The sequence below is a fragment of the Brachyhypopomus gauderio genome, unplaced genomic scaffold (genome assembly GCF_052324685.1).
Source record: "Brachyhypopomus gauderio isolate BG-103 unplaced genomic scaffold, BGAUD_0.2 sc54, whole genome shotgun sequence".
In the NCBI taxonomy this organism is placed as follows: Eukaryota; Metazoa; Chordata; class Actinopteri; order Gymnotiformes; family Hypopomidae; genus Brachyhypopomus; species Brachyhypopomus gauderio.
The window spans coordinates 2621827-2639238 of NW_027506878.1; the positions used below are offsets into that span (position 1 = coordinate 2621827).

The window sequence follows — 17412 nt, forward strand, 5'->3', positions numbered from 1 at the left end:
TGATGTCTCTCTCACTGTCTCTCAACTGTCTCTCCCTCCCTCCTGCTCTCCCTCTCCATCTTTCCTTCTCTCCATCTCTCCTTCTCTCTCTCCATCTCTCCTTGCCTCCCTCTCTCCCCCTCTTCCTCTCTGCCTCCCTCCTTCTCTCTCTGGCTCTACTTCTATCTCTTTATCTCCCTCTCCTCTTTCTCTCTCTTTCATCTCACTGAGTCTCTTCTGAACTTGTAATCCTTTTCACCGTATGTCAAGCTGTCAGACAGTGATCTCTCTAATCTGGAGAACGGTTGAGGTGTGTGTGTGTGTGTGTGTGTGTGTGTGTGTGTGTGTGTGTGTGTGTGTGTGTGTGTGTGTGTTGTCTAAAAGAGAGAGAAAGAAATAGTGTATCTGTGTCAGCAAGCACTATAGTATCAGTGTGTGTGTAAGAGAGAGACAGAGAAAACACGTCTGACTCAGTGAACGTCTGACTCAGTGAACGTCTGACTCTGAACGTCTGACTCAATGAACGTCTGACTCAGTGAACGTCTGACTCAGTGAACATCTGACTCAATAAACGTCTGACTCGATGAATGTCTGACTGAGTGAATGTCTGATTCAATGAACATCTGACTCGGTGAACGTCTGTCTCAGTGAACGTCTGTCTCAGTGAACGTCTGACTCAGTGAACATCTGACTCAGTGAACGTCTGACTGAGTGAATGTCTGACTGAGTGAACGTTTGACTCAATGAACGTCTGACTCAGTGAACGTCTGACTGAGTGAACGTTTGACTCAATGAACGTCTGACTCAGTGAATGTCTGACTGAGTGAATGTCTGACTCAGTGAACATCTGACTCAGTGAACGTCTGACTCAATGATCGTCTGACTCAATGATCGTCTGACTCAGTGAACGGCTGACTGATTGAACGTCTGACTCAGTGAACGTCTGACTCGGTGAACGTCTGACTCGGTGAATGTTTGACTCAGTGAACATCTGACTGATTGAACATCTGACTCAGTGAACGTCTGACTGATTGAACATCTGACTCAGTGAACGTCTGACTCAGTGAAACCAATTGATAACAATCTAATCCAACTTTATGTGGTCATTATACAAACTCTTGAGACATCCTGAACAGAAAGTGTGAGTGTATGGACACTGTGTGTGTGTGTGTGTGTGTGTGTGTGTGTGTGTGTGAGTGTATGGACACTGTGTGTGTGTGTGTGTGTGTGTGTGTGTGTGTGTGTGTGAGTGTATGGACGCTGTGTGTGTGAGTGAGTGAGTGTATGGACACTGTGAGTGTATAGGAGGGTGTGAGTGTGTGTGTACACAGTGGGTGTAGGTGGGTGAGAGTGGGTGTGTGTGTGTGTGTGTGTGAGTGTATGGACACTGTGAATGTATAGGAGGGTGTGAGTGTGTGTGTACACAGTGGGTGAGAGTGGGTGTGGGTGTACGTGTAGTTGTGTGTGTGGGTGTGTGTGTGTGTGTGGTTGGACTTTTTACTACTGGGATTAATGTCAGGCTTTGTTTAGCTGCAACACAGGTATTATCCATAACAACAGATCAAAGTAAACACACCACAGTATAAGACTGGAATCTGTATGTGTGTTTGACCTGGTTTGTGTAGTAATGATAAAAGAGAGAGAGGGGGGAAGAGAGAGAGAGAGAAAGAAAGAGAGAGAGTGTCGTGGAAATTCTCCGTCACAACAACCGGGGTCTCTCTGTAAGAAAAGATGAGCTCGGAGAGTGACAATTAGAGAGAGAGTTGTTTAGGAAGACATCTGCTCCAGCCTGCCAGACCCTCAGCCCCAATCACACGGCCCAGCTGAGTCTCTCCCTGCTGGGATATCTCACACCCTCCCTGTCCCACGTGGATGTGTCTGAATCGCCTCTCATTTTGAGTGACACGGGTGACATAGACACGCTCATGCATCGTGGAAACACTGTTACACACACACACACACACACACTGTCTACCCATACACAAACACACTGTAAGCACACAGTTCACAGGCACACTCACCCCTACAAAAAACACAGAATTACAGTTCGAGGACATATATAATCACACATGTATAAACACTGACCTCAATCAAGGTCTTGAGGAGGAGTGAGTCTGATTATACACTAGTTTCTGTCATAATAACACACTGCTCAATCCTCAGAGACCCTCAATCACACTGTACCGCACAAATGTAAAGCTCATGAAATTATAGTTGACAATATGTTAGTCTAAGTGGGTTCACAGTGGATGACATGTAAAGGAAGAGAAAAAAACCATGAAAACGTGAGAGTGAAATACAGCAACGTGCTCTTTACTTTAACTCTCTCTCTCTCTCTCTCTCTCTCTCTCTCTCTCTCTCTCTCATAGAGAGACAATCTCTTCTCCTTTTCTTGCTCCCCTTTTCAATTCACATTAACATATTATACATTTCAATCCTATACTAATAACACTACATTAATAACGCTACATTACAGTTTTTTGCATTTGCTAAGACACAAAAAGTGGTCCTTATAGCACAATTTCTGAAACAACTAACCCATGTAGCCCATCTATTGACCGGGTGTGCCAAACCTTAAGCACATTCTCTGCCTTACACTCATTTAGAAATGCTAAAACACACTTTTTGTAAAACTTTAAACACAGTTCTTCACATAAGACACAACATTCAAAACTGAAAACCATGTGTTTCTTTTAGAAAACACTGCCACACAACTGCTACACTCACCTACCAAAATACCATACACAGTTCTCACACGTTACAACACTTCTAGCTAATTTTTACAAATCGTTATCAGAACTTGATCCCTATAAAGAGGCCACAAGTTGCAAATCTTGGTTTGCACAACAATGGAGGCTAATACTTCACAGAGAGGTAGAGGATGAGGAAGAGGACAAGGAAGAGGAAGAACACAAACAACCATCACGGATGAGATCCAGGCCACTTTGGTTGACCATGGAGGCCATCGTGAACATTGTCATATCAAACAACAGTATACCTTTACGACAACTACAACAGTACATCATTACTGACAACATCACTTTCAGCAACATTCATTCAGTGAGCCTACCTGCACTGGGCCGACTCCTGAGAAGACATCAAGTGTACATGAAGCAGCTACACAGGGAACCATTTCAGCGCAACTCTGACAGTGCGAAGGAACTGCACTATGAATATGTGCAAGTATGCTCTGCTATCCTCTTACTTATACTTTACTCCAGTGTCCTGTGCCACACAATGTTGAGTATGATATATGCCCATTTCATTCGGTCAAATACAGTACTGTAATACTGTAATGTTTGGTTTCAGAGAGTAATGGAGCTAGATGTTGCAGCAGTGGAACACAAGTTCCTTTATATTGATGAAGCTTCAACCTTGCCAAAACAAGACGCAGAGGAAGAAACGTCATAGGACACCGTGCCATAGTCAGTGTCCCTGCAGCGTGGTGGGAACATCACAATGTGCGCAGCCATTTGCCACAATGGTGTTGTCCATCATCATGCTACTTTTGGTCCTTACAACACTGCTCACATCATCACCTTTCTCAACACACTACACAACAACTCATTCCACATCACCAGGGAGATGGACAAGAACAGACCAGGTACGTTGTCATCTGGGACAACGTAAGTTTCCACCGTGCTACACAAGTACGACATTGGTTCACCGAACATCCACAGTTTGATGTGCTTCACCTCCCACCATACTCACCTTTCCTCAACCCTATTGAGGAGTTTTTTTCGGCATGGAGGTGGAAAGTTTATGACCGCCAACCCCACCATCACATACCACTTCTGCAGGTGATGGAGGAAGCTTGTGGGGACATTGATGAGGGTGCATGTCAGGGCTGGATATGTCACTCAAGAAGATACTTCCCCCGCTGTCTTACCAAAGAGGACATCACCTGTGATGTTGATGAAATCTTGTGGCCAGACCCAAATACAAGACGAGATGCACCCTACATTTGTCTGCTATTGTACAGTATTTTTGTCCTTTTTGTTTCCATGTGTACTGCTCAAGCAAAAAGTAAATAAACCTTGTTACTGTTTTACTTCATGGTGTTTATGAATGTGCATAGAAACCTCTATATGTGAACTATGGTATACTTTTGGAACAGACTATACACAGAACATTAAAAAACCCATGGTAGTAGTGTTTTCTATTTATCACATAAGTGTGTAGTCACATATAAGAAAGGCTAATCATCTGATATTTGTGTGTAGCGTTTAGATGCAAAAATATGGTTTTGGCAAGAGTGGCAAGAGTTTTGGTTGAAGTGTGTGCTTTTTCCAAAAGTGTGAGATGTTTTGCATGTTGTGTGTGTAGCATTGGCTTCTGTGTGTTAAGTTTCGACAAAAGAGACACAGTTTCAGGAATTGTGTTTTAGCAACTGCAAAAAACTGTAATAACCCTATGTTAATAACTCAACATTAATAATGCTACATTAGTAACGCAACATTAATAATGCTACACTAATAACCATACAGTGGGTTGCAAAAGTATTCATACCCCTTGAACTTTTCCATATTTTGTCACATTACAACCACAAACAAATATATTTCACTGGAATTTAATGTGAAAGACCAACACAAAGTGGTATACAATTGTGAAGTGGAAGGAAAATTATACATGAATCAAAACATTTTTTACAAATAAAAAACTAATAAGTGCGACGTGCAAAAGTATTCAGCCCCATTTTCCCTGAGTGCAACCAATTGCATTCAGAAGTTGCCTGATGACTGCTAATGACTGCTAATGACTCCACCTGTGTGTAATCTAATCTCAGTACAAATACAGCTGCTCCGTGACGGCCTCAGATGTTGGTTAAGAGAATATTGGGGAGCAAACAGCATCATGAAGTCCAAAGAACACACCAGACAGGTTAGGAATATGGTTTTGGTGAAGTTTAAAGCAGGCTTAGGTTATAAAAAGATTTCCCAAGCTTTGAACATCTCACGGAGCACTGTTCAATCCATCATCCGGAAATGGAAAGAGTATGGCACCACAGTAAACCTGCCAAGACAAGGCCGTCCACCTAAACTTACAGGCCGAACAAGGAGATCACTGATCAGAGAGGCAGCCAAGAGGCCCATGGTGACTCTGGATGAAATGCAGAGAGCCACAGCTCAGGTGGGGGAAACTGTCCACAGGACAACAATTAGTCGTGCACTACACAAATGTGGTCTTTATGGAAGAGTGGCAAGGAGAAAGCCATTGTTAAAAGAAAACCATAAGAAGTCCCGTTTGCAGTTTGCCAGAAGCCATGTTGAGGACACAGCAAACATGTGGAAGAAGGTGCTTTGGTCAGACGAGACCAAAATTGAACTTTTTGGCCACAATGCAAAACGCTATGTGTGGCGGAGAAATAACACTGCACATCACTCTGCAAACACCATCCCCACTGTCAAATATGGTGGTGGCAGCATCATGCTCTGGGGGTGCTTCTCTTCAGCAGGGACCGGGAAGTTGGTCAAAGTTGATGGGAAGATGGATGGAGCCAAATACAGGGCAATCTTAGAAGAAAACCTGTTGGAGTCAGCAAAAGATTTGAGACTGGGGCGGAGGTTCACCTTCCAGCAGGACAACGACCCTAAACATAAAGCCAGAGCTACAGTGGAGTGGTTTAAAAAAAAGAATATTCATGTGTTAGAATGGCCCAGTCAAAGTCCAGACCTAAACCCAATTGAGAATTTGTGGCAAGATCTCAAAACTGCTGTTCACAAACGCTCTCCATCCAATCTGACTGAGCTTGAGCTGTTTTGCAAGGAGGAATGGGCAAGAATTTCAGTCACTAGATGTGCAAAGCTGGTGGAGACATACCCTAAAAGACTTGCAGCTGTAATTGCAGCAAAAGGTGGCTACACAAAGTATTGACTCAGGGGGGCTGAATAATTTTGCACATCGCACTTTTCAATTTTTTATTTGTAAAAAAAATGTTCAAGGGGTATGAATACTTTTGCAACCCACTGTACATTAATAACTCAACATTAATAATGCTACAATAATAACCATACATTATTAACTCAACATTAATAATGCTACATTAGTAACCCTACAATAATAACTCTACATTAATACCCCTACATTAATAATGCTACATTAATAACCCAGCATTAATACTGCTACATTAATAACCCAACATAATTCATGCTACATTAATAACCCAACATTAATAACCTTACATTAATAATGCTACATTAATAATTGTATATTAATACATCTACATTACTAACCCTACATTATTACTGCAGTGTTTCTCTGGGGCTGGTCTCTAAATGCAGTGTTTCTCTGGGACTGGTCTCTAAATGCAGTGTTTCTCTGGGACTGGTCTCTAAATGCAGTGTTTCTCTGGGACTGGTCTCTAAATGCAGTGTTTCTCTGGGGCTGGTCTCTAAATGCAGTGTTTCTCTGGGACTGGTCTCTAAATGCAGTGTTTCTCTGGGACTGGTCTCTAAATGCAGTGTTTCTCTGGGACTGGTCTCTAAATGCAGTGTTTCTCTGGGGCTGGTCTCTAAATGCAGTGTTTCACTGGGGCTGGTCTCTAAATGCAGTGTTTCTCTGGGACTGGTCTGTTAAGTCGTCTTTCTTTCAGACATTTAATTTTGATTCGATAACCTGCTAATGTTCTAATCCAGGGATGGGCAACTTCCATGATAAAGAGGGCCAAAATTTTTTCAGCACTATTATTGGAGGGCTACATGACCACGCACTTCAAATAATTGGATATGAAAGACACTACAAATTATTCTCAATAAGAACACATTTTAATTGAATTCAGATCTGTATGTTTATTGCACCAACATACATCTATTTTCTGCATATAAATGCATTAACATGTCCTTAATAAGCAACAAAGACAAAACATTTGCTTAATAAAAAAGTGCAAAAAGGAATTTGAACTCCTTCATATCAAAGAACTGTAACGCGTAGCGCGCTGCGGAGCGATGAGGCGGACACAAACACTGAGAAGAGCGAGATTTAATAAGGGGAATTCCATAGGCGAAGTCGTTTGTACAGGGTCAAAACGGGAGAGCCGTCCAAGTGGTCAACAGGACAGGCAGGAACCGTAACAGAAACACAACGGAGATGGAAAATACCAGAACAGCGATGACAGATAATCCACAAAACCGAACAAACCACAAATAACCGACAACGGGCGAAACACAGAGATACAAGTACACAGGACTAAACTAGACACAACTGAACACAATGACGACACGTGCGTGGCAGACAGAGGGAAACCAGGACAACAGACACGCAGGGCGGGATAACCGGGCAAGGAACAACACCGACACGGGAGAGGGGGGTGTAGCCCTACGTGACAACAAAAAAGTCCTGCTCTATCGTTTTTTTTCTTCTTTTAATTATTAAATTATTATTGAACTGGCGGGCCGCCAGTTGCCCATCCCTGTTCTAATCTATTATATCTCTTGTCTTTCTCTCACTATCTCCCTGTCTGTCTCTTTTTCTCCCTCTGTCTCTTTCTCCCAGTCTGTCTGCCTCCCTCCCTGTCTCCTTGTCTGTATATCTGTCTGTCTGTCTCTCTCTCACACTCATCTTCTTCACATGTCCTTTCTCTTACTGGGCTTCTGTCTCTCATAATTATAGTTACTCATAAAAATGCCACAGGAGATGAATTACCCATTAATGTGTGTATTAGGTGTGTGTAAGTGTGTGTGTGTGTATTAGGTGTGTGTAAGTGTGTGTGTGTGTGTAAGTGCGTGTGTGTAAGTGTGTGTATGTGTGTGCGCATCTGTGCATTCGTTGGTTATACAGGTGTCTTTTCACAACTAGAGCTCAAATCCGAGTCTGTATTAAAAATAGTCATCACATTAATTGTGTTGTTTTTAATATTTTCGTCTTTCACATGTGTTTCTATCTGGTTTAAGGTTGTGTTTGTGCCTCAGTGTGTAAGCTCCGCCCCTCTCCCCTCCCCCAACCCAGACGCTCAGCTGTTCTCAAACCTTGAGGGTGACTGGCACCTGTCACTGCTCATCACCAGTTACCATGACAATGTGCAAGTCCCTAAAGGGAGTCTGTCTGTCACCTTGGAGACAAAGGTACAGAACGCACACACACATACACACACACACACACACACATACACATGTGTGCACACCCAGTCAGAGTGTCTGATACTGTTTTGAGCGATGTACGTTAGTGTGAACATAAACATGCTTTTCAGTGTTTCTGAGAGATGTCATTTGTGTGAACATACACACACTCACATACATATTCAGTCAGTTTGTTCCCAGTAGCCTACTGGAGGTCTGATGTTCAGGAACACAGTTAGGAACGCAGACTTAGCAAGAGTCTGGTGGACTTTAACAAATAATAAATGGATTCAATGTATTCAAATCAAAGTCAAAGTCAAATTTATTTGTATAGCGCTTTTTACAACATACGTTGTCACAAAGCAGCTTTACAATCGTATGGGTCCAGATACCTAATGAGCAAGCCAAAGGCGACAGTGGCAAGGAAAAACTCCCTATGGTGGTGGGGATTAGGAAGAAACCTCAGAAGGACCAAGACTCAAAAGGGAACCCATCCTCCATTGGGCGGCCCATTAGCACAAGTCCGTGGTGAGCAGGATAGTTCTACAGATAATGTTTAAGGTTCTTGTTCCCCGACCAAGTAGTCACAGTTCCTTCAGTGTAGATGGTGAGCCTCAGGTAGGAGCATCAGCACGACCTCTTGTGGAAATGGCACATCCAACGCTGGCATCAGTACATCCACCGGCAGGTGCTTGTATCCTGATAGGTGTGTGTATCCTGCAGGGACCCGCTCCCTTCTGGTGGCCTGGGTAAATGTATTAACTGTCACTGACAAAGAACATACAGGAGATGTAATATTTACATAATCCTTATCACAGTGTGTTTTAAGCTGGATGTTGGTGGATGATGGTGGATGTTGGATGGTGGTGGATGGTGGTGGATGGTGGATGTTGGTGGATGGTGGTGGATGGTGTATGGTGGATGGTGGATGGTGGTGTATGGTGGATGGTGTATGGTGGATGGTGGTGGGTGGTGTATGGTGGATGGTGATGGAGGCTTTGTGTGGAGTTTCCTTCATCTCGTTCTAACCCTACTGCGTCTCAGATCAAGAACTTCAGATCAAGAACTTCATATCAAGAACTTCAGATCAAGAACTTCAGATCAAGAACTTCTGCCTTCTCCTCTTTGCTTAAGGGTACATTTCCATAGTGATGTGATTATTGACATCGTCATGGTGCATTGCCATGGTGACGTGATTGTTGATGGCAGCACGGGAGGAAAGGCCTTGCTGCCTGTGTACACAATGCCAATCATATTATAGGCTCCACCCTTCCACTCAGCCCCGCCCCTTGTTTATAGTAAATGAAGACTGGGTCACCACTCTGCTGAGCAAACCATCCGAATGTCCAGATCTATGAACCAGATCTGTGTCTCCATCTAACGTCTCTCTGATGAACTCATAAATACTACCAGACTAATAATTAATTCCACAGTGGTAATTAGTACCAGGCTGATAAATAATACCCACCCACACACACACACCACTCCCACACTCACATACCAGTCTCACACTCCCACACACACACACCGCTTCCACACACACACACCACCCCCCCACATAGCGCTCTCCCACACACACATACCACCCTCCCCACACTGCACTCTCCCACACACATCCCTCCCACACACACACCGCTCCCACACACATATACCACCCCCCACACATCCCTCCCACACACACACCGCTCCCACACACATATACCACCCCCCCACACATCCCTCCCACACACACCGCTCCCACACACATATACCACCCCCCACACACATCCCTCCCACACACACACCGCTCCCACACACATATACCACCCCCCACACACATCCCTCCCACACACACACCGCTCCCACACACACATACCACCCCCCACACACATCCCTCCCACACACACATCCCTCCCACACACACACCACTCCCACACACACATACCACCCCCCCCCCCCACACATCCCTCCCACACACACACCACTCCCACACACACATACCACCCCCCCCCCACACATCCCTCCCACACACACACCACTCCCACACACACATACCACCCCCCCCCCACACATCCCTCCCACACACACATGCCTCCCACACACACACACCGCTCCCACACACATATACCACCCCCCACACATCCCTCCCACACACACATCCCTCCCACACACACACCACTCCCACACACACATACCACCCCCCCACACACATCCCTCCCACACACACACCGCTCCCACACACATATACCACCCCCCACACATCCCTCCCACACACATATACCACCCCCCACACATGCCTCCCACACACACACACCGCTCCCACACACATATACCACCCCCCACACTGCACTCTCCCACACACACACCGCTCCCACACACATATACCACCCCCCACACATGCCTCCCACACACACACACCGCTCCCACACACATATACCACCCCCCACACTGCACTCTCCCACACACACACCGCTCCCACACACACATATACCACCCCCCACACATCCCTCCCACACACACACCGCTCCCACACACACACCGCTCCCACACACATATACCACCCCCCACACATCCCTCCCACACACACACACCGCTCCCACACACATATACCACCCCCCACACTGCACTCTCCCACACACACACCGCTCCCACACACACATATACCACCCCCCACACATCCCTCCCACACACACCGCTCCCACACACACACCGCTCCCACACACACATCCCTCCCACACACACACATCTCTGTGTAGATCTGGTGTCATTTCTGTTCTGTGTTGATGACACAGGTGAGTCTGAACAGGTAATATGTATCAGTAACACAGGTGAGTCTGAACAGGTAATATGTATCAGTAACACAGGTGAGTCTGAACAGGTAATATGTATCAGTAACACAGGTGAGTCTGAACAGGTAATATGTATCAGTAACACAGGTGAGTCTGAACAGGTAATATGTATCAGTAACACAGGTGAGTCTGAACAGGTAATATGTATCAGTGACACAGGTGAGTCTGAACAGGTAATATGTATCAGTGACACAGGTGAGTCTGAACAGGTAATATGTATCAGTGACACAGGTGAGTCTGAACAGGTAATATGTATCAGTGACACAGGTGAGTCTGAACAGGTAATATGTATCAGTGACACAGGTGAGTCTGAACAGGTAATATGTATCAGTGACACAGGTGAGTCTGAACAGGTAATATGTATCAGTAACACAGGTGAGTCTGAACAGGTAATATGTATCAGTAACACAGGTGAGTCTGAACAGGTAATATGTATCAGTAACACAGGTGAGTCTGAACAGGTAATATGTATCAGTAACACAGGTGAGTCTGAACAGGTAATATGTATCAGTAACATAGGCTAACTTGCAAATTGTTGTGTTTAGAAAAAGAATGTGATATAGCTAAACCAATCTAACCAGCCCTGCAACAAATGTCTCAAATGCTCAAAGGTTGGGGGTTAGGGGTTAGGGTGAGGGGTGAGGGGTTATGGTTAGGGTTAGGGGTTAGGGGTTAGGGGTTAGGATTAGGGGTTAGGGTTAGCATTGGCTAACCCAGGAGCACTGGCTGTCAGGCAAGGAGAAAACATCATTGCTTCTTTTTCTTTTTAACTTTTATATGTAACACACACACACACACACACACACACACACACACACACACACACACACACACACACACACACACATACACACACACACACATACACACACACACACACACACACACACACACACACACATACACACACACACACACACACACACACACACACACACACACACACACACACACACACACACACACACACACACACACACACAGGTGAGGGTTGTTCTACACTGATACATTAATCAAAGTCTGCAATGTTGAATGCTAAATTAGGCACGTCTTTACCTGGGGGACAATTCCCTTTAATAAAGCAGAGCAACCAGCTAGCCTTGGGATCACACACACGCCCGCACACATGTATACACACACATGTCCTCACACACACACACATGCCCGCACACACGTACACACACGTCCTCACACACACGCTCGCACACACGTATACACACACATGTCCTCACGCACACACACACACATGCCCGCACACACGTACACACACGTCCTCACACACACGCTCGCACACACGTATACACACACCCACGCCCACACGTATACACACACACATGTCCTCACGCACACACACATGCAGACACACACGTATACACACACATGTCCTCATGCACACACACACACGCTCACACACGTATACACACACGCCCTCACGCACGCACACACACACGCTCGCACACACGTATACACACACACGCCCTCACGCACACACACGTATACACACACGCCCTCACGCACACACACATGCTCGCACACACGTATACACACACATGTCCTCACGCACACACACATGCTCACACACACGTATACACACATGTACACATATCCTCATGCAAACACACACGTATACACACACGTATACACATGTCATCATGCACACACACACATGCATACACACTCTTTTTCTCTTTTCCACACATATAAATATAGTCACATCAACGCAGTGTTCTCAGCATCTCACCACTCTGTTTTCATAAGATACACAGACTCTCACGTCAGGAGTGTGTCTATGAAGACAGGCTGTTTGTGACACACTTTTAATACTGTCAGCAAGGAAAAGCAAAGCTTCTGATTACAAATGACATAAGATTACAGTTCAAGGGTTATTGCCACATTCTGCACATAATCACAACAGCACGAAGAAATAGAAATATCCAACACACAGGGCAGTTAATTGTAAATCAGACAACACAGTGTGGTGTTTGGGAAGTCTATGTGGTGTTTGGGAGGTCTGTGTGGTGTTTGGGAGGTCTGTACGGTGTACAGGAGGTCTATACAGTGTGCAGGTGGTCTGTGCTGGGTCCGGGAGGTCTACACTGTGTTTAGGGGTCCGCATGGTGTTTAGGAGGTCTGTGTGGTGTTTGGGGGGCCAGCACAGTGTTTGGGAGGTCTGTGTAGTGCAGAGACAGATGAGCAGACATCTGAATGCTGTATGTCATCTTCACTTTGACGCCTCTACACCGACGCTAAAGAACGCCACGTCCTTGCCGACACTATCTCCCATAGCAACGTACAGTTACTAGAATGGTAGGAGTGTGTGTGTGTCTGTGTGTGGCGGGGTGTGCTGTGAAAGATAATTAGAGCTTAGGGAAGTGACTCACATTACTCCACCTCCATTGCTGTCTACACACCACCTCCATTACAGTCTACACACCACCCCATTACAGTCTACACTCCACCCCATTACAGTATACACTTGACCCCATTACAGTCTACACACCACCTCCATTACAGTCTACACTCCACCCCATTACAGTCTATACTCCACCCCATTACAGTCTACACACCACCTCCATTACAGCCTACACACCACCCTATTACAGTCTACACACCACCTCCATTACAGTCCACACTTCACCCCATTACAGTCTACACACCACCTCCATTACAGTCTACACTCCACCTCCACTACAGTCTACACTTCACCTCTATTACAGTCTACACTCCAGACCATTACAGTCTACACTCCACCTCCACTACAGTCTACACTTCACTCCATTAGTCTACATTCCACCCTATTACAGTCTACACTTCACTCCATTAGTCTACATTCCACGCTATTACAGTCTACACCCCATTTACCATATTCTCCCTCCCTTGCTCGCTCCCTATGTTTGGTTCTGGTTCTGATAGAGTTATTCTCTTTCCATCCTTGGTGAGCTTCAGAGTGGCATAGATAGCAAACCCATCCATCATGAAATCAACAGGTGCCACCTTCACAATCTCACCTAGAACATCAAGATGAGACACTGCAGATGAAGACGCTATGAAAGGAGACGTCAGCTCTTCAGTCAACACAAGATGTTCAGAAGAAACATGTTCTATCACCTTCTCAACAGGCAATGAGCTTCATATCTGAACCTCCTTCCTCTCAAATGGTCAGGAGTCCTGGAAACAGAAGCTCAGTAGAAACAGGACGCCACAGCAGGACGTTACAGGAAAGGTCTGAGATATACAGACCCTAAATTCAAAGGCAAAGACTCAAGGGAGACCCAGCGAACAATTACCCAATCAGCTCCCTGCTAATGATGAACAGCCTTCTCCTATTGGCCAATAATATCCTGCCAGACAAACAGAAAAGGAGAGGCTGCAAGATGCATCAGCAAGATGGTCGTCAAGGATACAAAGAAATGACAGAAGAATTCAGGCATGGCGTCGCATTTACATCTGACTGCATTCTTGGGTCCTGGAGACACTCTGATGGTCCAACTATTATGTAGACAAGTCAAAGACAGAATGGGACACATGAATGTGGCTTTTCCATCAGAATGGAAGCGTCCGTGCAGAAGGACGCAGGAGTCCTTCAGAATGATTCAATATCACTGTGTTTCTGTGTTGGGGTCTCACCCTACTATCACACTTGATCAACAGGCAGCTCCTGGGATGAACGTAGCCAGCCATCTGCTTTACACAGATGATCTCAAGAAGAACAAATGATGCAGACCTTTCTCCCGTTGTCATGGATTCCATTAGTTCCACATGTGTTGTCATGACCACCTCTACCGTGACGATTGATCAAGTTCCCCTGAATACTAATGAGACTCTTAATGAGACACTGCTAATTCCTGTTCCCTCTCACACTCTGGGCCTCCACCTTAAACCTCCACCTTAAGCTCCTCTTTTGCATAGCCACTTTGCAAAGTACATCCAGTCTCATACTGTATAACCAGCCTTTTGTTTGCTAGCCTCCTTGGTTACTGATCTCAGCCTGTCTTGCAGAGCCAGTATCCTGCCTGGACTCTGCCTCGTTACCTCGTTACCGGCCCTGGACTGCACCGTCTCTAAATGTGAACATGGCCACACTGAATGAGGCTTTGTCACTCTGCACCAGCTGGCTACTTCCTAACCTGTTCCAAAATCAAAATAGTCACATGCAACTGGATCCAATCCCTCTGTAGTGTTCATTACCACGGTCCCTATAAAGATCTTGGAGCTAGACAATGTGCACAAGTATCTAGATATTGAGTATCTAGAAAGCAACAGTATGAGAAACTCAGTCTGCCCGTGTCTGTCTATCCCCCACAGCAAACACCCAAGCAAACATCCACAGGCTACATGTCTCAGCAACTGACCTGTTGGCACTGGAGTGTTCCTGAGGTCCAGGTGGCTAAAACCAAGACAATTCATGACATTACAATCCCTCAACATCTGGACAAGCCATCTGAGGACAAAGACGCCAGTCACAACTGAAGGGAGAGACTGAAATTAAACCTAGCAGCTGTAATGTCTAGCTCCGCCTTCCACCTAGCTCCGCCCTCCACCTAGCTCCGCCCTCCACCTAGCTCCACCCTCCACCTAGCTCCACCCTCCACCTAGCTGCACCCTCCACCTAGCTCCACCCTCCACCTAGCTCCGCCCTCCACCTAGCTCCGCCCTCCACCTAGCTCCACCCTCCACCTTGGTATCTTGATTTCATGCACCTTTAGTTTCTTCTTCAGTTGGTTTTCCTTCTATTTGCCCCGCCTGTTCCGTTTGCCCCGCCTGTTCCGTTTGCCCCGCCTGTTCCGATTGCCCCGCCTGTTCTGTTTGCCCCGCCTGTTCTGTTTGCCCCACCTGTTCCGTTTGCCTCGCCTGTTCCGTTTGCCCCGCCTGTTTCGTTTGCCCCGCCTGTTCTGTTTGCCCCACCTGTTCTGTTTGCCCCACCTGTTCCGTTTGCCCCGCCTGTTCCGTTTGCCCCGCCTGTTTCGTTTGCCCCGCCTGTTTCGTTTGCCCCGCCTGTTCCATTTGCCCCGCCTGTTCTGTTTGCCCTGCCCATTGTTACTTGTGTCAGCTGTTTAAGGGTTTTTCAGTTTAACTAGTTTGGTTTATATTTCGTGTGTGTTCATGTCTTCCCTGGCAGGTCAATGGCTCTGGTTTCATGTTGGAAGTGTTAATGCATTTATACAACATGCTGTGATTGTGTCTGTCTAATAATTATCCTAATGCAACATTACTGCAGCCCAGGAACATCATCAGCACAGACTCAGGACCAAACCATCATCACCACAGACTCAGGACCAAACCATCATCACCACAGACTCAGGACCAAACCATCATCAACACAGACTCAGGACCAAACCATCATCACCACAGACTCAGGACTGAGCCATCATCACCACAGACTCAGGAACAAACCATCATCACCACAGACTCAGGACCAAACCATCATCAACACAGACTCAGGACCAAACCATCATCACCACAGACTCAGGACTGAGCCATCATCACCACAGACTCAGGAACAAACCATCATCAACACAGACTCAGGACCAAACCATCATCACCACAGACTCAGGACCAAACCATCATCAACACAGACTCAGGACCAAACCATCATCACCACAGACTCAGGAACAAACCATCATTACCACAGACTCAGGACCAAACCATCATCACCACAGACTCAGGAACAAACCATCATTACCACAGACTCAGGACTGAACCATCATTACCACAGACTCAGGACCAAACCATCATCAACACAGACTCAGGAACAAACCATCATTAACACAGACTGAACCATCATCACCACAGACTCAGGAACAAACCATCATCAACACAGACTCAGGAACAAACCATCATCACCACAGACTCAGGACTGAACCATCATCAACACAGACTCAGGACTGAACCATCATCACCACAGACTCAGGAACAAACCATCATCAACACAGACTCAGGACTGAACCATCATCACCACAGACTCAGGACCAAACCATCATCATCATCATCATCATTATTATCATCATCATCATCAGTAACAGGTACAATGGCCTATTAACAAGGAACCTAGAGCAGAAGTGTTTGACAAATGTTGTTATCTCGAACCATGAGAGCCAATCATCAACACCCACGAACCATGAGAGCCAATCATCAACACCCACGAACCATGAGAGCCAATAAACACCCACGAACCATGAGAGCCAATCATCAACACCCACGAACCATGAGAGCCAATTATCAACACACAAGGTTGCGCCATCGTGTGGAATCGATCAATAAAAGCTGATTACACTATCATAGTGAATCAATCTGACATTTCATTTTACAACAGGATGAAGAAGACACATCTAATCATTGATAACACCATTACTGATGGCCAGAAGAAAATGGCCAAAGAAAGCCAGAAGATATGGAAATCTGGCATCTGGAACTACCTTCAGATAGAGGTCCAAAGACCTTCAGATAGATGTACAAAGACCTTCAGAAAGAGGTTCAAAGACCTTGAGATAGAGGTTCAAAGACCTTGAGTTAGAGGTACAAAGACCTTCAGAAAGAGGTACGAAGACCTT

At 45.7% G+C, this 17412-nt stretch overlaps 1 long non-coding RNA gene across 1 annotated transcript in view; it reads left to right on the forward strand.

Annotated features, from left to right (window-relative positions):
* Nucleotides 1-4721, forward strand: part of LOC143488723 (uncharacterized) — a 7895-nt gene extending 3174 nt beyond the window's left edge. Inside the window, exons 2-3 of the long non-coding RNA XR_013124513.1 lie at nt 1-3162; nt 3289-4721. The exon at nt 1-3162 is cut by the window's left edge and continues 1027 nt beyond it. This is a non-coding gene — a long non-coding RNA (uncharacterized LOC143488723). The remainder of the gene's footprint in view (nt 3163-3288) is intronic.
* Nucleotides 4722-17412: the final 12691 nt, after the last annotated feature.